The following is a 24,404-nucleotide window of genomic DNA, read 5'->3' as shown; positions in this document are numbered from 1 at the left end:
AGTATCGTAACTTTCGTTCTAACTCACACATGCTCCGCCCTCTACTTAACTCTATGGGTTCAGCGGGTGTAGCCCGATGGATGCCACTACATCGACCTAACCGCACTGATCCAAACCGGCTAACTGAATAGAAAAGGTTAAAATAAAAGATATGGTTAAATGGCAACCTTTTGTCTCAATTGCTTTGCCCATTTCTTGCTCATGCATAAGGATGCTGCCCCATGTGACTCTGAATAAGGCAGAGACAATGACTGAATGTCAGTGGTGTCTGGAGTATTCCCATTGAAAGAAAAACATTGATTTGACTGATTGATCTTTTTCACGGCTGTTAGAGTCAACAAAACCTGATCTGCGATTACCAACAGAAAAGAGCACAATAGAAAAGACCTCCTAAATAGCAACAGAAGGCAATTTGAACACGATCATTCTCAACGACATAATGGCTGACACCATTTGTCTCATCTAGTTCACAAAGTCAGTGCCTGTGCAGCTTAGTATGCCATTGATTAACGCCGCGGCTCGGTGTGCATACCGCCGGCTGCATTAATAGGCTCTTTGATTAGCTGGGGCTCAGAGTCAATGTCTGGCCTACGAGCGGGAGTGGATCGATGTGTCCTCATGGAGAATTCATAAACTGGGAGTGCCAGGAGAGCCGTTGAAAGAGTTCTAGTTCAACATCACAAATATGGCTGCAAACAAGCACTTTTTTATCACTGTATCATGATATGACATCATGCTCCCCCCATGTGAGTCCAAGAAAAGATGCTCTGTAATTATGGGGGAGCTGGTTTTACAGGTGCAGTGTCATGATTTGTAACCAAAACCTCAAAGAAAACAGTGCGCTCCCATTCATTACATACTATATATTCTGGAGTGACAACAAAAATGAAGCCAAGTCAGCAAAGGAATGGAGACAAAGTTAACTGCCACCAATAAATCCCCCCAAAAATCCAAACATTGTGGCGCACCCAGCCAGAAAACACAATCTTCCTGACAAAGTCAGCATGTACGAAGATATAGAGCCAAAGTCCAAATGTGGATGCTTGTAAAAGTTGGACAAGCCAGCATTTATGACCAGTTAAAAAACAATTGGATGTGCGTGCCCCCCGAACAAAGCAAAGTGATATCATCCAGTGGTCTAAACATCTGTTTACTTGATCACTTTTGGCCCGCATTAGTCTCGAGGGAAAACCACAGAAGGAATGTGTCAAATCAACTGGATCACATTCACGTAGGAACCGAACTGTTTGGGAAAATTGGACCCAAATGCAGTGCTAAAGGGGAAGTTGAGCTCAGTATCTTGGGGGATAATTCAACTATTTAAGTTCCATCTGAGTCGTAAAGGCATCAGGAATGATGCTGCGTCGGCCAAATTGAGGTGAAACTTCCTGCAATTGATAAACATGCATTTCCTTAAGGATGTAGAGTATTATTCTGACTTCTAAGAGTAGATTGAGGCATAGGTTTTTTATTGCGTTGAGCTGTACTGTATTTACAGTAGGGTTGTCAATCGAGTAAAATATTTAATTGTTATAAATTGCAAATTAATCAAACATTTTTATCTGTTTTTTCCTCTCTCTTTTTAACCACATTGTTAAGAATGGACTCCTTTGTGCAAACAGATAACGTGCGCTGAGATGTAGGAAGCCGTGCATTCCAAGGGGGAGTAATGCAATATCACTAATGGTCTTATAGATCGCCTTGTTTGTTTTGGAGAGCAGTAGCTAAACACACACACACTCAGACAGACAATGTCTTTCTCCAAGCTTTGGAAAAGTGCTGTGGGTGGTTTATTGATTGAACCTCTGAGGTCAATGTGTGTGTGTTTGTGTGTGAGACTGGCCTTGTGTGTCCGCGGCTGGCAGTATTTATCTGTGCTGATGTTAGAAGAATAGAGACGAGGTGTTGGCTCGGCCTGAGGGGACAGCTCGAGCTCGATGGAGAAACAAGACATGTAGAGGGGGCAAGCAGGAAGCAAATGTCATTCGCTTTAAGAGTTCTTATCCCCTGGGAAGCACCTCAAGGGTCGGCACGTCTACCTGCCTGTCTGCATGTCTGTCTAAATACTGCATTAGAAGTGACATAGATATTTGTATCTGCCTCTTGAACCTCCTCCATGATTTAAGAAATATATCTGATGTCTGGTGTCACCATGCATGTGGGTCAGTAAAGGGCTACTAAACTTACTACATTGTAAAAGTGAAAGTGAAACTTAAAAGCAACACGTTCTAACTAGGGCTGTCAATCGATTTAAATATTCAATCGCGATAAATTGCATGATTGTCCATAGTTAATCGCGATTAATCGCAAATTAATTACATTCTTTATCTGTTCAAAATCTGCCTTAAAGGGAGATTTGTCAAGTATTTAATATTCTTATCAACACGGGAGTAGGCAAATATGCTGCTTTATGCAAATGTATATTTATATGTATTAGTGGAAATCAATTAACAACACAAAACAATGACAAATATTGTCCAGAAAAATTGCAAGCTGGGTTAATGTGTTAAAGAAATTAGTGGTGTTAAAATGAATTTGCGTTAATGCTTTATTATCCCGTTAACTGTGACAACCTTCTCCACCCCACATGGAGTTTCACGCTATCTATTCTACAGTGCCGGACTTGCTGTCATAATTACCACGGTCGCTAGAGGTTGCTGACGTCTTCTTTTATACCTTTATTCTGTGTTTGCCCATGCGAATCGATGATAAAACCTACTTGTGGGTGTAGTAGGCCCCTACCGACCCACATCTATGGGGCTTATAACCACTGATAACGCCCATTGAATGACTTGATAAAACAGAAAGAGCTAAACAAATTAGGAATATGTAAATATGATTATAATTCAATTCAATTCAATTCAATTTATTTTGATATAGCGTCAAATCACAACAGAAGTAATCTATAAGCAGACAGGGTTGCATGTGCACATATTCATATGGTCGTGAAGATATCCTTCCATTGCCTTGCTATAGCATCAATCATCATTCATCAAAAAGAGGTGCAGTTATTGCTATATGCACTACATTTGTCATTCAAACACTCAATCGTAAAGCTCTTCTTTAAAGACGATACAGTATGTGCACTAGCCAATCTTGATATTCATTCATATTCATCAATGAATTTGAGAGTGATTTAAGTAATTAGGTAATTGGATTTTTTACAAGATGAGGCAAACAGCTTTATTTACACCTGGATCTTTCAGCCTTTCAGAGGCCCTAAACCTACTAAAATAGATGATTAAGGATTATTAAAATCACACCTGAGCCCGAACGACTTGATTAATAATTCAGACCATTAATGATCCAACTGAGACCATCATTTATTCCATTTATAATTCATAGCTGTCTTACACTGTAGTCACACTGCGCGAAGCCCCCTCCCCACCTTCATGCAAAATGCATGTCCTCTGATTAATGCCCCATCTTTCCATTCCTCTCACTGACTTTGTACTCCATGTCTTAGTCATCTTCATTCCCGGCTAACAACTCTTTTTTTATGACCATAGAGGATATATGCTTGTATATTCACTATAAGCAAAGTGAGATGTCCCTACTTCTTTATGTGTGTGTATGTGCACTCTCCCCGTCACAGGTAATGACAGGCCCATAAATCTGAATATTTTCTCACTGCCAGGTGGACTATAATACATTATTGCATTACATTAAACACACACACACATATGGCACACACACAGAGCACTGCAGGGCCGAGAGCAGGGGAGGTCGGAGAGCCTGACTTTCACTTATAACTTATTCATGCTTCACGCCGTCACTCGGCACACCTGGGAAAGAAGTCAATTCTTTCCACCGCGGGGAGGCTCATCTAAAGCAGCAGTATATGACTTTTAAAATAACAACCTGCTTCTCAAACATCCTCAAATAGTATTTCCTATTACCTTCGTCAGGGCTCCAAATGGCAGAGTTGCGCTACCAAAACTGTGTATTATCAATGCATTTTTGTGGCCGCAGTAGGAATCCGCGTCCCGGCTGGAGCAGTTTCAGGCTCGGCTGATTGAATCATTGGCACCGGATTGGAGAGATTCCTCCGGAAAGGTCACAAGTGCTGCCTGATATGTGGTGGAACTTCCAGTCTGCCTATTAGGTTATTTCATGGCCTTGTAAATTACGGCATTAAAAGGTTGAGACTGTGATTCAGGAGAAAGATTTGTTGACTCAACACCCAAACAAACGCACCCCTCCCGTCAGTGCTCCTTTAGAGCATTAGCAGGTGCCAGATTTCCACTGCCTTTCTCTTTATGCATCCATTACTCTTGAAGTGAAGATAACGTTGTCGGTACCGGTTTCAAACAGGCTCGATAATGAATAGTACAGGCTGTTCTCATACACCGTTTGTAGCTATACCTATAAAAAGTAACGCACTGTTATTTGTATATATCCCACGAAATCAATGCATATTTCATCCACGTAACCATGAAGTATAAAGAGCGACAAACACAGCGTCGGGAGTAGGTCGGGGTGAACGGTTGGGGGTAAAAACAGCGGACTTTCGCCCAGGAGACTGGCTGGAACCAGCATTGATTTATTTTTTAACTTCCGTACTTAAGTTATAGTTATTTTAACCCAAACCACGATCTTTTCCTAACCCTAACAAAGTAGTTTTGGTGCCTAAACCTAACCAAGTTGTTTCCTGCGAAGACGTAAGTTTATTTTGAAAATACTGTATGCATGTAACGAGCAGAAATTGACACGTGTTGCTGGATATTCGTAGGAAATGCACGAAAAATGAGGAATAACTTTTCGTAAAATATCATACAAACCAAATCAAACAAACCGCCTATTATACTATTTGTAGAATTAGATTCCAGTTGTGGCTGCATAGGATTGTTGGATGTAATCATTTCCAAAATTCACATGTTTTTATCTAACAGAATATGCTGCTTCAATCCATATTTGTTGGCGTTTAGCCTTTCAAAAACATTGGATACAGCCATAAAGGCTCGGTCTGAGCCTCTTTGTTTGTTTCCCATTCCCAGAGCCATGGCTGTGTATAAACCCCGGATTATTTTTTCAGCACACACACAGAACGGACAGCTAGCGGACTGATAAGTGTTTTTGATTAGATGATTTGACTCCACATTTCACTGATCTTGTATTCCAGTTGAGGGTAAAGCACTTCAGATGTTCAATATTAGGACTGTGATTATACTGAAAGGCGATGCCTGTTCGCCAGCCAATGAGCTTTGCTGTCCTTTGTGAACGGAGCTTGAGCTGACCTCCATTTAAAGTCGTACGAGGAGTTATATAACTTCCAGGGACAAGTGAGGTGATTGGGTACGGAATACAAGCGGAGCATTGTGGAGAGGTATGTCCATGCACTAATTGGATGGTTTCACATTGGACACAATTAGGATTTTAGTTTGAATATGACTGCACTTCACAGGGGAATATGAGAATATTCCTTTCTACCATGAACTCCACATATATATTTAAATTAGATTTGCTTTTACCCTGGGCTCAAAGGAGGACAAGTGAAGAGAACTTTCTATGCCTCATCACACCCTTATTTCACTCAATGCAACAAGGCAGCTATACTGCACTTTACTGTGTGAGAATTTTAATAGATAATGTAGTGACGCCTGAAATAGCACATTAGCTTGAAGACAAACTCAGCCGTGTGTGTGCCAGTGACCGCCTGAGAGCCGGTTGATGCTGCCCACGCGGTGCATGATATCCAGCGACTTATTTAATGCAATTGTCTCATGATAAAGCCTCAAGTCTTGATACTGATTGATTGGGATTCATAATGATATAGCAAGTCAAATAATCTCACCACTTTTGCACATTTTTGAAATTAGCATTAATTAGAAAATGTGATTTTATGAGTCGGTAACATCCTGAATGATTCATTAAGACGGTCTCAATTTGACGCTTCAGTGCACGTCGCAATCTGGTCACGGATTTCCCATCTTTGTTGACCTTGTTACAGAGTTTTAGCATTGGTTGGAAGTCACACAGACTTTATAGATGTTTAGCCTCTTTGTGTTGTTGTTTCGTGTTGATTTTGTTATGCATCTCTCTATGTTTTTGTCTCTTTGAGGTCATTTTGTGCCTCTTTGCGGTTGTTTTGTTTCACTTTGTAATTGTTTTGGCCATTTTGTTGTTTGTTTTGCTCCTTTTTGTAGTTGTTTTGTAACTCTTTTGTGTCTCTTTGTAGTTGTTTTGTGTCTCTGTAGTCATTGTGTGTCTCTTTTTAGTAAGTTTCTGTCTTTTTGTAGTTGTTTTGTGTCTCATGTAGTCATTTTGAGTCTTTGCAGTTGTTTTGTTTCACTTTGTAATTTCTTTTCGTTGTTATTTTTTGTTTGTGGTCGATTTTGCTCCTTTTTGGAGTCATTTTGTGTGTCTGTGTAGTCGTTTAGTGTCTCTTTCTAGTTGTTTTGTGTCTCTTTATGTACATTTTGAGTCTGTTTGTAGTCATTTTGTCTCTCTTTGTAGTCATTTTGTGTCTCTTTGTAGTCGTTTTGTGTCTCTTTGTAGTCATTTTGTGTCCCTGTAGTCATTTTTTGTCTCGTTGCAATCATTTTGTATCTCTTTGTAGTCATTTTGAGTTTATTTTTATTTGTTTTGGTCTCTTTGTGGTCTTTTTGTTTCTCTGTAGTCGTTTTGAGTTTACTTTTATTTGTTTTGGTCTCTTCGTGGTCTTTTTGTGTCTCTTTGTAATCATTTTTGTTTCTTTGTCATTTTGGTTGGAGCCTTTGTAAACTGTAGACTGGTAGTGCTGGGTATCATTTGACATTTACTGCTGATACTATACTTTAGTATTGGCACACAAACTAAAATGATACTTGCAATACGATGTTACTTTGAGGAATAAAACATGTTTTTCTGCAACCACTTGTTATCATGTGACTAATGTTGACACCTCAGCCAGTTCCATTCACTGATCAAGACCATGAGATGCAGTTGAAATGAAAATGATCCTACCTTTTTTTCCCCCGGTCAATTTAATAACAAAATATAATTTCATCACTAGCTCTCTTTACTCTTTTTTAAAATTACTTGAATGCCAACAAACGCATGTATTTCCTTACTGATTTTGAGTCTGTTCTCTGTGGGACTAGGTAGTGTTGTCATGGTGTGCCAGCTGGTGTTGGTATGGGTTGAGGGCGAGCAGCGAGGACGTGACAGTTTGAGGACACATTGGGTCCGCTGACAGCTAATGATGATGCTGCCTGACACCCACACATACACGTGTGTTTATCTGTGTGTGTGTGTTAAGCCATCTTTGTGAATGTGTTATTGTTTATTAGTGTGTGCATGCGTGGACATGTGTGTGCCATTTATGTGTATTTGCATTAGCCTCGGTGATGTTGCAGCAGATTTCTTTGGTGTGACAGAGAATGACCTTGAGCCGTTGTTGCTGGTGAAAGTGTCAGACTCAGGCAAAGGATCTGTCTGTATGCATAATGTAGAAAATCACTACTGGAATGCTCTCAACTCTATCTGAAATCTGACAAAGAGTGCCCTTTCCTTCTCTTTTTATCATCCTGAAAGATGTTTTGTTTTTTTATCGCCTCCACTTTGATGTCGAAAGGAGCCAGCAAGGTAAAGATATTCACAGCTACTGTTGATTCAGAGTTTATTATTATTACTCACTCTGACTCCTCATGTTCCTTGTCACATATTCACAAACAGCAGTGAATCAAAATATTTCCGTTGACCGGCTGACCTGTTTCATTCTCTGACTCACAATGACATTTGAAGTAATGCGCGCCATGTCTGTTTGTTTTGAGGGAATCGTATGGTCTGTACTCTCCTGAAGCACCGGAGGGAATGTTTGCCAGGTTTGACTGACAGCTCACATACTCAGATGGACACGATTGCACACACAGATTCCTTGTTTCGAGTCTGTTTATTTACCTAATAAATGTGCGATTGTCAGTGATAATGAATGGTCTCTTTGGTGCTTGCAACTAGTCACAGCAACGTATGCTCATACAACGGCACATATGATATCTAACAAAAAGTTATTTCTCATTTTTCATGCCTTTTCCTATGAATGTCCAGCAACATGTGATGCACGTGCCTCAGTCTTTTCAAAATAAACTTCACAGGAAACAATTTAGTTAGGTTTAGAAAAGATTGTAGTTTGGATTAAAATAACAATGTTTGAAATACTTGGTTAGGTTTAGGCAACAAAACTACTTAGGTTTAGGAAAAGACTGTGGCTTGGGATAAAATAACTATGGAAGTGACGTTACTTAAATACGGAAGTTATGTGACAGAAACTGCGTGGCTAGGTTTAGGAAAAGCTTGTGGTTTGGATTAAAATAACTAAGCTTAAAGTACTTAGTTAGGTTTAGGCAACAAAACTACTTAAGTTACTAAAAGATTGTGGCTTGAGTTAAAATAACTCTGGAAGTGGCGTAACTTAAAGATGGAAGTTACGTGACAAAAACTACTTGGTTAGGTTTAGGAAAAGATCGTGGGAGGAGTTAAAATAACTACGTTTGAAATACTTGGTTAGGTTTAGGCAACTAAACTACTTAGTTTGGTTTAAGAAAATGTTGTGGTTTGGGTTAAAATAACTCTGGAAGTGGCGTAAATTAAATATGGAAGTTACGGGACAAAAACTACTTAGTCAGGTTTAGGAAAAGATTGTGGTTTGGCTTAAAATAACTACGGAGGTGACGCTACTTAATTACGGAAGTTACATGACAAATAAATCAACGTTGACTTCTGGTTTCACACGTGGTATGAACACCGGTCTCCTTGGGGAACGTCCGCTGTTTTTTGACCCGCCCATCCAACCAAACCTCCTCACTACGCGGCGTCTGTCGCTCTTTATACTTCCTCGTTCACAATTAACTGGAGTAATACAAATTGATGTTGTGGGATATATATGAATCACAGTGCATTACATTCCGTAGCTATAAGCGGTGTATGAGAACAACCTGCTCTCAGTGGGCATATTGATCATATAAAAGGGGTCAGTTCACCCAAACTACATGAAAAAAAAAAGTTACTCCTAGTTGTACCTATAGCCATCCAGATTGTTTCACTTTTCTTCAACCTTTTCCCATCTTGATTTTCGACTATAGTACATACCAAAAATATCTATTTCAGAGGAAATAGTGCCTCTACATTTATCACCAAGACTTCTTTATCTCCTGCTCTCCCCACCCGTCTCCCTCCATATCTCTTAATCTGTCTGTCTTGCTCCCCCCTCCCCCATTCTCTTAAAATCTGTTTTCGGGAGCCTTTCTATGTATTAGTTTCTCTCTGATTAAATCAGTTTATTCACTGAGATCACTTGACAGAGACAGATAGCTCACAGTCTGTACCCAACAAAACACAAAATTCCCCCCTTAATCCCAAACTGGGCTTCAAAAGAAGCTGCTGTGTCTCTGCTCGGCTCGGCTGGTACCGGCTGTACATCTTCCCCTCGCTGATTGAAGCCAGCACTTTACTGCCCGCATGTGAACTCACTTAGAAGGCCAGAGGTCAGTTTGAGGGGAAATGTGTTTGGCATTTTCCAAAGGGGGCCTTACCAATATGCTTTTAAAAAGGTCACAAACACTTCTTTTTTTTCGGGCCGAAGTGAGACACGACCGCGGAATATCTCCGAGCTTCCCATGAGTCATGCAGTATGAATGCAAATCTAAAGTACTGTCCAAGATACTGATCAGGGGAGGTTTTAAGACGTTGTATATCTCAGTCATAAAGATGCCTCTGGAAGATAATATGCTGATGTGTCTATTTGGATTAATTTTACCTGGGAGGAGACCCATTTAAAAGAGAGTGTTGTGGTCACGTGTCCATCTGCACATATGTGTAAAATCCTGCAAATCCCAGACTACCCACAGCGTCGGTGCCCTTTGCAGAGGTCTCGGTCGTAACCCCGTCGTGCTTTATCCCCGTAATGGGCTCACCCCGAGAGACGGAGACCGACTCCGCCGCATTCCGCTCATTCCTGGTTGTTAAAAATAAGCCCTCTCTAAACTAAGTGGAGGCCAGCTTTCCTAAATTCAGAGTTGTCTTCGGAAAGATTGGAAATGAAAGGCAAGAGTTGTTTTTTTTTCCTTCATTTCGCAAAAAAAATGAAGCAGCTAATGTGAAGCAATGAACAATAAAAAGCAAGTGATGATTTTACTTTCCATAGCAGAGCTTTTATGACTTTCATCTCCTCTTTGCTTGATTTCTCTGGTGCCATTAAAAGTAACAGAACAAACCTCGTTTAAGCCGTGACAAAGCATGCCACTAAAAGAACTCACAGGATAGTTTCTAAAGAGCAAAACGAAACCGCGGCCTTCATGAAGACCGAGAGTTAACACAAAACATCAATTTCACCATCTCTGCTTGCTCAATGTCATTTGGAGTGCAATGGAAATATCACCAGGGGCGAGATGGGAACATATAGTTCAAGGTGAAAAACTCGACTTTGCGTTTTGAAAAAAGCTTCAGCTACTGTGTCTGCCGAGAGATTGAATGAATGAAGAGGTCTTGTATGTGTGTGCTTTAATTCTGAAGAGTGCTGTTGGATAACCTCCAAAGGGGAAAATAACCGAAGCCCTCCTAATGGAAGGGCTGTGCAGTATCTCCATCTACAATGTGGCATCAATGAAGTAATAGAATTTGAGCCTGGAACTCTCTCCCTGCAGGTAAAACTTTGATTAAAAAACTAAATGACTTTTTAAGGTGGGACATGAAGCACAACACACTGCAACTTTGATTGTGTTTTGTCCATTTGCGTGCGTTCTATTAGATGCAGTGCTACCATACTTGTTGCATTAAAACAATGACTTTAGGCACCAACATTAGAGCGTGTTGGATAATGGAACAGGGTCTCCTCCCACATTTTTCTGACATGGGAATTGGAGGGGCTGCATTCAACAATTTCTGTAACTTTCTGAAACTGAGGATCCAATTTACAACCAAGGTTGGCGATTGGCAAGTTGAGTGGAGGTGAGAAAGTAAGCAGGGTTATAACCATAGATTGTATATACAGTAAGAAGTGGGCGACGTCACCCATTAGTTTGTGGACTACGGTTTTGAAGCCTCGAGTTCGGCATTTTGGCCGTCGCCATGTTGGTTTTTGTCCGTTGCCATCTTGGTTTTTGGAGTCAGAAGTGACACGAGAGGGTGGAGCTACAACAGAACACCGGTTAAGATACTCTTGGTGACCAAAATGTTACAATTAACTTTCATAAACCAGAAACACACTGTGAAAGGGTGAAGGTCCTGAGACAAAAATACAGAAAACTCCCAGACCGGACAACACCGTGGTAGCGACCTGTCAATCACAAGGTAGCCACGCCCCAAAGCATCCCCTGCTTTATGGTCTATTTGACTCTATATGGGACCATAATTTACTAAATGAACATCATGCTGTATTGAAGAAGACTTGAAACTAGAGATTGAGACCATAAACTCATGTTTACAATGTTTACTGAGGTAATAAATCAAGTGAGAAGTAGGCTCATTTTCTCATAGACTTCTATACAGTCAGACTTCTTTTTGCAACCAGAGGAGTCGCCCCCTGCTGGCTAGTAGAAATAATGCAAGTTTAAGGCACTTCCGCATTGGCTTCACTTTTCAGACCTGTAGGTTGCCCACTTGTTATAAGTTCTCTCAGAAGTGTGCACCAGTATCCCAATCAAATCATTGCATCTCGCCCATCTCTATGACTTACAGCTTTTCATGCCAAATTATGAGCGTGGCCATTCGGAGCAGGCACATGTGGCTGGACGATGCAATTTTTTTTCTTTTTAGAAAATCAAGCTTCTGTATAAGCCCCAAACTAATGAAAATCAAATGACCAACCCTGATTTTGCCCTTTAGCCCTTTAGCTGTAACCTGTTAGAAGATACTGTCGATTTTGTCCGGCTTTGAAAGCGATGATGAAAGAGATCACTCTGACAGAAAGTGACTGACCTATGAAGGGTTTTTGGAAGAATTCTTTTAATCTGTCTCACTGCGTATCTGCTAGTCTGAAAATGGCAAGTGTCACTTTATTTGAAAATATGTCCTTCAGACATTCCTACTGTAGTACTCAGACATACTTTCCGATTTCACATTTGGACTCATATCCATTCTTAGTATGATTTGAAAAAGATAAATATATTTTGTGAGTGCCTGTATTTTCCTTCTTGCAGTGGAGAGGGTCTTGGGGGACTAGTATGAGTGTTCAGAAAGTTAGTGGTCCTTCTCTTGCCAGGAACTGACCCGAGATGGAAACACTTTCCTTGTCCTTTTCCAGAAGAACATTCTTTAGCGGCAGCCTCACCTCGACTGATCCCACTCCAGCCGCCAGGAACACACAGCCACAATCCCCACCGCAGCACACACATTCACATACTGTGCCTGGACACACAATACCACACACAGGGTACTAACCATCCAGGACTATTTAGGTATATCATAACGTATCTCCACGATCTTTGGATTAAACTTCAGGGAGGATTTTTGTATCACTGAATTCACTAACCGACATCCATCTGAGATCTTTGAGCCAAAGTGGTGAAAGCACATTTTAATCTGACTTTACAGGAACTCCAAAACACTTCAAAAAATGTAAATGTCTGTCGGAGTTTAGCATTTCAAAAGTGCATTCAGTTTTGGACACGCTCTCTGGAAGTTATCAGACCCAAACAAACAATGCCAGTTGATGCATAAAACTTAATTTTGGGCCAAAATGACATTTTTGGCTCTAGGATCCTGCAGTCCAGGATACAGGATACAATTAAACCCATAGCCCTTTGCGAAGTAAGAACCATCTCCTACGCTGTCTAACTTCCCGAGGGCAAAATGTTAGGGATTATTTGGGATCTAGCAACAAGCTTTCACGTCACGTAAAGATCTCAATAATGGTTAGGGCTGATGATTCTTTCTTTTTTGGTTTCATGCCGCTTTCTGTTATTCTGTCAGACTAAGAGCATCCACAGTGAATCACACTGGGAGGTATAGTTTCCGACGAGACAGCTGATGCCTGCTGTAGATTTCTGATCAAAGATTGCGGCTATGGCGGGGCCGCGTGCTTTGTGTGGGAGGGTAAATGACTGACTAGAGATTAATTTAAGCTGCTTTCCTTGTGGGACGCATTAAAAAAAGGGGGGTTGTATTTAGGAGTAGCGGCCAAAACAGCTGAAGTTTCAAGGTAGGGGGGGAGAGACAGCAGAGAGACATTAAATATTATGAAGGTTGCTGAGGACGTGTCATGGATGCAAAAGTGGAGACAGATGAAAGTTGTAGTAAATGCACAAATAGTGGCCCTGAAAGAGGCTTATAACAGAAACATTTGTGATGTGTTCCCGGTTTAAATTGCTGTTCATGGAAACCCAACTCTTCCTCTATGTTTACCTGTTGTCTTGATACATTCAGGATAATTAACATATCAACAGAGCTAACTCCATCAGTACAACTACATAGTCAAGTCATAGGCTACTGACCACACCTGTGCTTTGAGTTTTCTCTCACTGATGAATTGCAATTGTTTTTTTGTCCAATTGGTGTTTATGATGGTAGAGATTCCCATTGTAGTCAGATATATTTGAGTTTATAGGAAAATCCGAGTTTCTAAATGAATTGCAACTGGGATGTTGGCGTGAATATGTTATACAAGTTGGAAACTCATAAGTACGATAACTCGGACATAACAGCACTCTGTTTTTTGTATCGATCGAGTTAGCCCAATATTTTCCATGTAATTACATTTCCCTACAGCTAAACTGCATTTTTAATTAGGTTTCGAGGGAAACGTAGAGTGTCTTCCGGATTATGGTTGCAGTTTTAAAAGAGTTATAAACACGTGGTTAACGCTGTAAATTGAAGGAAAAAAAAACGCGACAAAACTACTTGGTAAGGTTTAGTGAAAAAACATAATGGTTTGTATTAAAATGACTACGAAATTAAAACAAACCAAAACGCAAAAAAACTACTTTGTTAAGCATAACTACGAAATTGAAACAAAAACAAAACAAAAACGCAACAAAACTATTAGGGTTAGGCAACATAACTACTTGGTTAGGTTTAGTGAAAAACATCATGATTTGGCTTAAAATGACTACGGTTGTTACGTTATTAAGCTATGGACGTAATTAAAATAAGTGAACGTTGACTTTTAGTGTCACATGGGACATGAACAACGGTCTCCTGGGCGAAAGTCTGGTGTTTGTAGACCCATCCACCCCGACCTCCTCCCTATATGGATTTCTCCAGACTGATTGCCAATGTATCTGTGATACGTCAAAAACAAATGTAATCACAATGCAGTTTTGTTGTCTGGGAACATAATTTTTAGGCGACAGGGCTGCTTAAATGCTGGTGTGAACACTTTTTACAAGTCGGAAATATCTCCAATATGATGCAACATATGCTACTGTCATAGATGTTTCAAATTAAAAACTTTCCATCAGCTAAAAGGGCACAATGCCTCCCTTTCTTTGTAGGCTTTTAATGTGAAACATCTGCAATAAGAACAAAAAAAAAAAAAAATTATCAGAATTAGTGTTTGTATTGATTGAGTTAGTGCATTATGCTAAACTAACCATGCAAGCCATTATTAGTGCAGGTAATTTCAACCCCTCAATGTCTTTTTTTCCCAGCAGCTTTTTAAAGTTGTCATCACATAAGCATTCTGTTCACCAGCCTCTCGTCCAACGGAATTGTCCCACACTCAGCCCTGAAAATGGATGTCATGGTTCATATGTGGGTAATGAATACTGAGCAGAGCGATTACAAACTGCAAACAGCGTGCAAGAGCGACGGCGTGCAACCGCGGGGCGAAGTTCAACAAAAAGAGATTGCATCAAAAAAGGAACTACATGCTTGAATTTGTACCTATACTACCATACTATTTAGTAACCCAGAAAGATTTAATATGTCCCAATACATTGTATTTCTAACGATGTCAACAAACACAAGCTTTCAGAATATTTCCACTTCCTAGGTCGTGAATAGTTCATATTTATTATTTTCATGAGCACGGTTAACACAACCCTATTTGAAGGAACGATGAGAAACGTAGAGAGAAATTAAAATTAAAAATTAAAAAATTAAATATAAAAATGATGTTGCAGTGTACGTATTATTTTTGTTATTTTCATACTTTTAAAGTCACCAGAATGCAGGAATCGTCTGAAACAAAAATGTATCTGGGGGACGACCCCCAGGGACACCGCTTAGGTTATGAAATCCTCCCTATTTTTAAGGTCTCTAGGTTGGCAAGTATGGCTGCAGTATGTACTAAAAGATTTGAAATGTGGCCATCCATTCTCCAATTGAAGTGAATGAGTGACCAAGCAAAATACTTTAAGGGCGGAAGTGTAATGGGACTGCACTTTGGGGTACTGGCGGGACTTCATTTGTTCAACACACAACTTTGCAATTAATTGAATACTAGAATTGAGAATGAACGGTAGCTAGTCTTGTTGTGGTAGTCTGTGTTACCGGTGTTACACGGTGGTTGGGCATACATGATTGCATTACGTATCCAGCTTTTTTTTACAGAAATAAAACCAATTTAGTTCATTTTCGCGTATCAGCGCCGTGTTATCAATACATAGTCGGACGACGGACACTAATAATGGAAGTGAAAGTATCTCGGTAACACTGGTGTTGTCACAAGTTTATTAACCGGTGGAAAGATTCCCTCACCGTCACATTCTTAACGGTCACATTCAGTAAGGTCCTTTTGCTCAAAGCAAACTTGGCTTTGGACTCATGCATGTGTGCATACTGTGCAGATGCATGCAAGCGAGCATATAAGCAAGGACAAGTAGCACACATGCAGAAATGCCTGCATGACGCATCCGACTGCTAACTTGCACACAGCCGGCCCAGACTCCACCCCCAGTGGTTCGGTGATTGGCCTACTTAGAGGCAGGGCAGCCCACTGGCAGATTTGAATAGAGGGAAACAGAGTGGGGAGGGATGGACGGAGAGGAGGAGGAGGGGAGATAGAGAGAGGGGGGCGGTGCACTAGTTTGCTCTCTCTCTCTCTCTCTCTCTGTGCGCCGGGTCAGGATGGAAAGGCTTACATAGGCAGGGGGGGGGGAAGCATGTCATGAGAGGTGATGACACAGCCACGGAGACATATCCACATCCTCGCTGACTCCCAAGTTCGCTGCTGCTGCTTCCAACAGAGGAGAAGAGAGAGCCAAAGATAGCCTCTCCCATACCTCTCCTCTCTTTTTTCACTTTTGTTTGTGGACGATGGGATTTTAATCATGTGGAAGGTAAGGTCTCGGACTGTTTGATGGGGGCCTGTTTCTGTTGGGAGTTGTTGTGTTCCCCTTAGTTTACTTAGTCCCTGGGGGATTCCCGCATGCTTTTTTCAGCTCTCCATCTCAGCTCTGATTGTATCCTCAGTGGAAGTGAGGAGCGTTTGGAGTGCCAGCACTGCTGGAATGATAATGATAGAGCAGCGGCTTTCGGGATGCAGCCAATGAGTGCTGGGGAGCCATCTGTATCATGAAACTTCTGCTGAATTCACCTTTAGCCTGTTTTTACCTTTAAGTCCTGAGCAACTTTTATCTTCACAAAAACTTTAATTTTGTGTTTTATTCTCTAAAAAAATGTGCGATCAGCTTAGATAAATACAGAATTTAGCTTATAAGAGAGGCTGGATGTGATGGATTTTGTGGAATCTGGATGTGAGGTTTCACAGGTATTGAGTGTGACACTTTTGGATATTGACAAAAAAACACATTAAATTGTGCACGTGCGTGAGTGTGAGTGTGTGAGTGTGGGTGGGGTTGCATGTGAGAGTCTGCTTTTGTGTGACCCAATTCCAAAGAGCCGTTGTGTTTTGGTGGTCGCTTGAAGCCCAAGATACATAAAGACAGGAGGCAGTAGTGCCTTGAGGGATGCTTAAAATGTGTGTGTACTTGAGTGCTGTGTGAGTGTGTGTGTGTGTGTGTGTGTGTACGTGTGTGTGAATATACTTTGAAAAAAGGTCCCGAATGGTCTTTTTTGCACTTAAGAGGGAAGAAGTCTGACAGTGTTGATTTAACAGCAAGACGGGAGGGGACACATTGAGCTGGATCTGTCTAAATGTTGTGTATGCTACCTCCTGTGTGCAGAGGCATGTGCAGTACGGTATCTGTGCACGTGCGCGTGCACGCTGTCTCGAAGCATGTGTGTGACAGCTGGCCGCCACGGGCTCGGAGCTACTACTGATCCTTCTCACCTGCTATACGGGGTCACAGGGATCGAGGAAATCCAGGTTGAGCGTTTGACCTGCGAGACAATGGGGAACTCAAGGAAGGGGAAGCTGCTGCGCTGTAGCTGCAGTTAGTTTGTGGTGCTGTAGTAATGAAAGTTTCACTGAAGCATGTGCCACTTTTGTGGCAGTGTTCTTTGATGTTGATCCTAAAAATGCAACATTTTTTTGGACTTGAAATCTGTAACTGTGTGGATCATATATTGTATAGTGTTTCGTTCTAAAAAAAATGTTTAATTCATCAATAAAAAAGTTCATGTAAGTTGGCAGTTTGCCATATTAGAATCAGAATTAGGTTCATTTCGCCAACATACAAGGAATTTGACTGGTTTTTATGCAGCTCTCTCAAAGTACTTACACAGAATAGAAATAACAGAATAAATAACAAAAATAAAATGTCTATATACAAGTCAAGTGTTCGGGAGTTGTAGTAAATGCAAATAGTGCAAATAAATAATACTGGATGGATATACATGGACTGGATGATTATGTACAGTATGTACATGTGGAGTATTTACTGTATACACTGAGTAGGATTTATATTTACAGTAACATGTTCATTAAGTGACAGATGATATGTAGATATTACAGAAAAAAAATGCGCATTAAATACTTAATTATGATCTACAAATGTGCATAAAACTAAATTATAATCTAAAATGTGCAAAAATGTGAATTAAAGACTAAATTATAATCTAAAAATGTGCATTAAACTAAATTATAATCTAAAAATGTGCAAAAATGTGCATGCAAGACTGTAAATCAAACTAAAAAATGTGCATAAGACTTAATTGTAATCTAAAAATGTTCAAAAATGAGCATTAAAGACTGTAATAATTATAATATATAAGAGTATCAGTGGATATTTGGTGTTACAGAGTTATTGAGTTATTGACTGATTAAGTGTTCATCAGAGTGATGACCTGAAACTGTCCTTGTGTCTTGTCTATCCCACATTTGCTTTGACAAATAGAGACCAGGAAGTAGAAAAAAGCTTTGTCTGATGTTTGGTTTCGTCGTCACGATACCGACCGACATGGCAACAATAGTATTGTTGCTGTTTCTTTTCCTGTTTCCACCTCCGACACGTTGCAGTGGCATTGTCAGCCTGGGCGGGCTTCAGAAAAAGCATCTCAGATGTTTTTTTTTTTTTTCCCCAACCTGATGATTGACTGTGGGAACCCCTGTAGACAAATATAGCGAAGGCGGGTATTGTCATTTTCCTTTCCTGCGCGGGGGCGCATCACTCAGTTTGTTTTGGTGGGAGGGAAAGGTGCACTCTTGTTGCTTGAGTCACACTTTATTGGCTGCTGATAGCATTAGCCACCTACGCTGCACCCTGACATATCCCGTTATCTCACCAGCGTGTAGCTTACATGATACAATAGGGGAGGTATAACTCATGAGACTCTTATCTCTTCCTAATTGGTTAATTTGGTCTTCAAAGCGTCAGCAGTCTCCCACTTCAGACGCTGGAGGGGCAAACTGCTAATTGCTATCTAAACACCCTTCAAAAAAAAAAAAGGACAAAGACAGACTTCTTTTTTCACTCCTCCTCCCCCTGTTTCCACTCCAGTTCAGTTCATTTTATTCACCCCAGTGCGTTCTTTTAATCGCCAGCCGAATAAGATGAGAGTGCAATGTTGCCATGGAAACTTGGGACAATGAGACTTGGCAGCTTGTGCGGTCCTGTGGAGAGGATAAGTGGTTCCTCAAACTTTGTCAGGAAGAGCCTCTACACTTTCCAAGTGTGGTGACTTAACATAAATGTTTCATCATTTGATCCATTTTTCACCGCATGCTCATTTTAGAGATAAAGGTAGTAATGCACCAGAGTTTGCTAAATGCATGCACTTGTTTCTGGTATGATAAATAGTTTTTGTGCAAAGAAGTTGCCTCATATTTCCCATAACTTTCTTGCAGAACTCACTTGTTGTTCTGCAAAACCAAAGCATCCTTTGAATTCTTTGATCAAAACATGCCCTTTCTGCAGTTTAATCCTTTAGAAGCAAAATAATCACGGATTCTTTGAGAGCGCCGCCTGATAAACGACCTTTCACAGGTGTCAGACGCGCCTCCGTTTTAGTTATTTTCTCACCAGATTGTGCAGTTTGAAGATAACGTCGCGGCCATTTGATATGCATCCAGGGGTTTGGGGTTAATCGGCTGCAGACCGGCAGATGTTAAAAAGAAAAGTCAGATCACATCGGGGGTTTTTTGGGAATATCTGCCACTCGAGGGGCCTCTCGAATTCAATATCATCGCATTCCTTCCCTTCGGATTCAATGTAAACACGGATCGTGTCATCTCACTTTTTGCTCCGAAATGTCATCGTTCATACTAAAAAAAACTCACGCTTCAAAAGCAAAGTGTAATTGTAAGCATATTCCAGAGCTGTCCATATGTTGGGTGGTGTGACATGCAAGGTGCTCTGTGGAGCAGGGGCGTTGTAGGCATGCACAGGTTAAACTGAGGTCACATGTGCAAAGAAACAGGCTTTTTGAGGAAGCTAACTCCTTGACCACACTGTAAAAAAAACCCTATCTTATCAAGTCATTTCTGTCTATAATTGAGACCTAAAAGCCGTACTTTCTACAAATGCATGAGAAGATCAGCCAATATTTCAACATGTTTTCCATGAAAATAATATTGTTTCACAAATTTTCTAGTAAAAAAGGCAGGTTGCTGCACTACAATCAAGAAAACTAAAACTAAAGATTTGAAACAAATGGCAGATTTCACTTTTTTTTAAGAAAGTATGACTTTAAAGGGGACTTATTATGCTAATTTTTCAGGATCATAATTGTATTTTGGCTTTTTACTAGAACATGTTACATGCTTTAATGTTCAAAAAACAAATCATTTTTCCCATACTGTCTGTCTGAATACACCTGTATTCACCCTCTGTCTGAAACGCTCCGTTTTAGCGCCTGTGTCTTTAAGAACCACTTCCGAAAAAGCTCTGCTCTGATTGGCTTGCAAAAAAAACATGATGGACCTTTGCAACATGTTTAGAAATGGGGAGCGGTATATTCTAATGAGTTTTTCATGATATGTCCCCTTTAAGGTGTCAAATAGCGCACAAAGATAACTTGATAAGAGGGATATTTTTTGCAGCGTACACTTGAATAATTCACTTCAAAATGACCCAATCTGCCTCTGTCACATGACTCCCTCAGCAGCTGCATTGCATGCAGATGCTCCATGTGTTCTATTTATCCCACTAGTGCTCTGTTCATACATGCATAAACTCGCTCACCTTCATCTGCCGGCTCTCTGGGGCCGCTTCAATGCCGAAAACACTTCATTATCCAATCAAAGTTGCGATGATAATTTAGCACTTTGGGGAATATCCGCTATTTAATCACTTTCATCTCCGCCAGGGGAACTTAAGCACATATTTTGAGGCAACATTAAATGCATTATAGAATAATTGTAATCATGGCAAGAGGCATTAACTAAATTTGGGGCATCTTAAAATGAAATATAGTGCGGCTGTGCTCATCAGTTAATGGATAGCACTTAAAGTACTTAAAGGAGACATATGATGCTGATTTTCAGGTTCATACTTGCATTTGGGGTTTCTACTAGAACGTGTTTACATACTTTAATGTTCACAAAAACACATTATTTTTCTCATACTTTCTGTCTGAATATACCTGTATTCACCCTCTGTCTGAAACGTTCCGTTTTAGCGCCTGTCTCTTTAAGAACCCCTCCCGAAAAAGCCTAGACTCTCTGATTGGCTTGCGAGAAATATAATATGGTGTCTTATTTCACAGTTTGTGGGTTGGCAGGCACTCCAGATACCCAACGTATGTGCACAAGCACTGAAAAAGTGAGTTTTTTTCATAATATGTCCACTTTAAAGCCTCTTTGGGGCAGTAAAAACGAGCTGAAAACAACATTGACACCACCTATGGTAAAACGCGTTAGCATACAGTTGGCCATTAACACATCCAGCAGACGCAAAGCAACATTAATTTAGCGTTAACTATGTTTTCACCAGTGTATAATCATCTGAAAATAAGAATCATTGTGTTTTCGTTAGCTTAGAATGAGCCGTTTATATCTACATAGTTTCAGTTGGTTGCAATATGCAACCTAACCATTAGATGGTCAAATCCTACACACTGCACCTTTAAATGTTCGCTTTGGAGTGCTATAGAGCTTTTTCATGATATGTCCCCTTTTAAGTAACCTTGACGTGCATCATGTTCGGCTTTCAGAGTCTGACACAATAACTGGCACTTCGAACTCTTGCAGTGCAGTGAATCCCACCACCATGGCGCTTTATTCCCATCTAATATTCTCATCACTGTGCGAGAAGATCATTCACCCTGATCAAATAATGTCCTTGACAACACCAGGCTTGTTTTTGTCCCCTTTTAATCTCCGGCCCCCGAACATCACATCTAATTCCGCACTATTACCCAATGTGGGTCACACAAGCAAGAATCTAGACAGACCCTGCCACACACACAAGCCACAATCACCAAATGTCACCCTTTATCATTATCACTAATAGCCCCGGCAACCCGGACTATACGAGCAGCCAATCCTGTTAGGCGTGACTGACCGCCTCGCAACATGAAAGGCCGTGATTGGTCGCGGCTAGTGTGGTGGGAAGCGGATTAGGGATCAACATGGCAGGGTGTCTGGAGTCAGACAAAGACATAACGCTTGTGCTAACAATCCAGAGAATGTACTGCGCAAGGGGAGAGGAGAGGAAGATGGAGGGATGTGAAGAGATGAGAGAGATTCTGAAATAAAAGCTCTCCTTTGAGTTTGACATCTAAAAGCTTTTTATCACTCGTCTAAAAGTGGACTCCTTTAGCTTTAGCTCCGGGCATCACATCACCAAAGTATACTTTTTCCTTCCTCTGTCCTAATTGGACTACACCTGCAAGCCAATGTGCTGTACATGAAGTGAATTTCTTTCAGCACTTGTGGTGCAAGATTTATCACATACTTCCTACTAGCAGCGCCCAAGACAAATATTTTGCAAGGAAACGCTGGAGAATAATATTTTGCCCCACATGGCGGCGGGGGCGAGCATATCAGCACTCTTTCAGCATGGCTGCATCTATACACTGAACTGCATTTTTCATTAAAAAAAAAATCAATTCGCAGTAGAAATTTGCTTCGACCTTGACACAGAAAGAATGACCCCGAAAGGACGACGTGTTCGACGACTCCGTGAGGTCGAAGGTTAATCTCCCATCGTGCGCTATCCAAGCAGATTATCTTTTTTTTTTTTCTGAATCGCAAATCCCATAAGCGCTCTTTAAAATTCTTCGACAGATTGGAGGTAAACACGGTGTCGAAAGGTTTAGATGTTGTTAAATATAGAAAAGGGGGAGTTTTAAAAGAGGAACAAAAACAGGTTGTGTTTTATAATTCACAAAATGTGTCAATAATTTATGCAGGTTTTTCACAAAAATGTGAATAATTGAGACGCTAGTTCTTTCTGCGTGTGTCCCTACTGCGAAAGTGGGTGATGTTTGTGGCCTGGTTTAAAACTCATGACGACATATTTGCAATTCGCTGAAGAGGTAAAAACTATATATTTTTTAAATCTGGTCAGTTTTAGGTCTATTGTGGACATATTTTAGACCACGTTGTCAAATTGTGACCATATGGGGTTTTTGGTGCGACAATGTGTTATTATAGAAAGCTGACAGGCTGATATTATCATGTTTACGCTCAGCTTCAGATGGTTTGCCCTCTTTCGCTTGGCTCCGACAATTCGCTGTTTGCTATTTTCTGCCTCCTGTGAGTTAAGAGAGAGTTGGAACAGCATAATCATACAGTGACACACACACACAGTGTATGATGACTGTGAGCCAGGTCAACGGGGATGACCTACTTCTCGGTTCTGCTCCGCGGACTGCCACAGCCGCTCACGTCAGCTCGCCAAGCGGACCCCCTCCGCCCACCCAAATGTGTTTTTTGGGGGGAGTAAAATAGCCTCTGGCTGCTTACTGTAATTATTATTCTGAGTGATTTTGTGTCATTCACTGGGAGTGATCTGGAAATGGAATCACTCCCCACTGCCACGGAGGATGAGCAGAACTTTTTCAGCTCAATTTGTCAAGCGATGGTGTCGCTGAAATATTCATTTTGCTGAAAAGCGAAAAGTGGAATAAAATGGCCCTGAAGCAGAGTTTAAAGAGAACAAAGTCGGAGGCTTTTATTGCTAAAACACTGTAAGAAGAAACTGTGGGTGGATCCGCAATTATCAACAATTATTAACAGCACATCAGCCTGATGGGCGTCTCCATGTATTATGGAGAACCGCAGGAACCACTCACATTCCTTTTCAAAAACACAGCCTCTGTTTTTGTCTGCGTCGTGCTCTTGTAGGATCGTTTTTTAGAAAATGGATAGAAAGAGCTCCGATGAAAAATTTAACAGCTTAAACTGTGGAAGGGAAAGCCGCAACCTCCTTTGACCCACATGTCAATGAAAGATTTAGAAGGAGAGCGCGGACTAATGGGGGTGTCCGCCCAAATATAAACAGGAAGAGAGATGAAATGCTGAAAGTGATCTGAAGTGCTTCATTAGTTGTTCTCATAGCAACGGTTCGTATGATATTTTATGAAAAGTTATTGCTCATTTTTTGTGCATTTTCCTACGAATGTCAAGCAACATGTGACGCATATGTCACAATTTCCACACCAGTCTTTTCAAAATAAACTTCCATCTTCACAGGAGTCAACTTAGTTAGGTTTAGGCAACAAAATCACTTAGTTAGGTTTGGGAAAAGACCGTGATTTGGGTTAAAATAACTATGGAAGTGGAGTAACTTAAGTACGGAAGTTACGTGACAAAACATACTTAGTTACATGCACATGTCACAATTTCCACTCCAGTCTTTTCAAAATAAATTGCCGTCTTCACAGGAAATAACTTGTTTAAGTTTAGGCAACAACATTTGTTAATTAGGTTTAGGAAAAGATTGTAGTTTGGGTTAAAATCACTTTAGAAGTGGCGTAACTTAAGTACGGAAGTTACGGGACAAATAAATCAACGTTGACTTCTGGTTTCACGCGAGGTACGGATACTGGTCACAAGGCGAAACCCAAAGAGTGGCTTTACCTAGGTAAAGGTTAGGTATAGCTACGAATGGTGCATGAGAGCAGCCTGCTCATAGACGTGCTTATTTGCTTTCCAAGGAGCCAGTGGACATCATTCAAAATGTCAAAAGTGAGGTTTCATT

General features: G+C 40.7%; 1 protein-coding gene across 3 annotated transcripts in view; it reads left to right on the top strand.

Annotated features, from left to right (window-relative positions):
• The window catches only part of LOC141762904 (E3 ubiquitin-protein ligase Midline-1-like), a 63,885-nt gene that overhangs the window by 5,660 nt on the left and 33,821 nt on the right, over positions 1–24,404 (top strand). Inside the window, exon 1 of one of the 3 annotated variants that reach the window (XM_074627054.1) lies at positions 15,959–16,196. The exons of the other annotated variants lie outside the window; for them this stretch is intronic. The gene's annotated coding sequence lies outside the window, so the exon portion shown is untranslated. Of the gene's footprint in view, positions 1–15,958; positions 16,197–24,404 lie in introns of those variants that run through there. 3 annotated transcript variants of the gene reach the window in all.

This window comes from Sebastes fasciatus, chromosome 24 (assembly GCF_043250625.1).
Source record: "Sebastes fasciatus isolate fSebFas1 chromosome 24, fSebFas1.pri, whole genome shotgun sequence".
Lineage (NCBI taxonomy): Eukaryota > Metazoa > Chordata > Actinopteri > Perciformes > Sebastidae > Sebastes > Sebastes fasciatus.
Note: the sequence above shows the minus strand (reverse complement) of the source record. Positions and strands in the feature narration are given on the sequence as shown.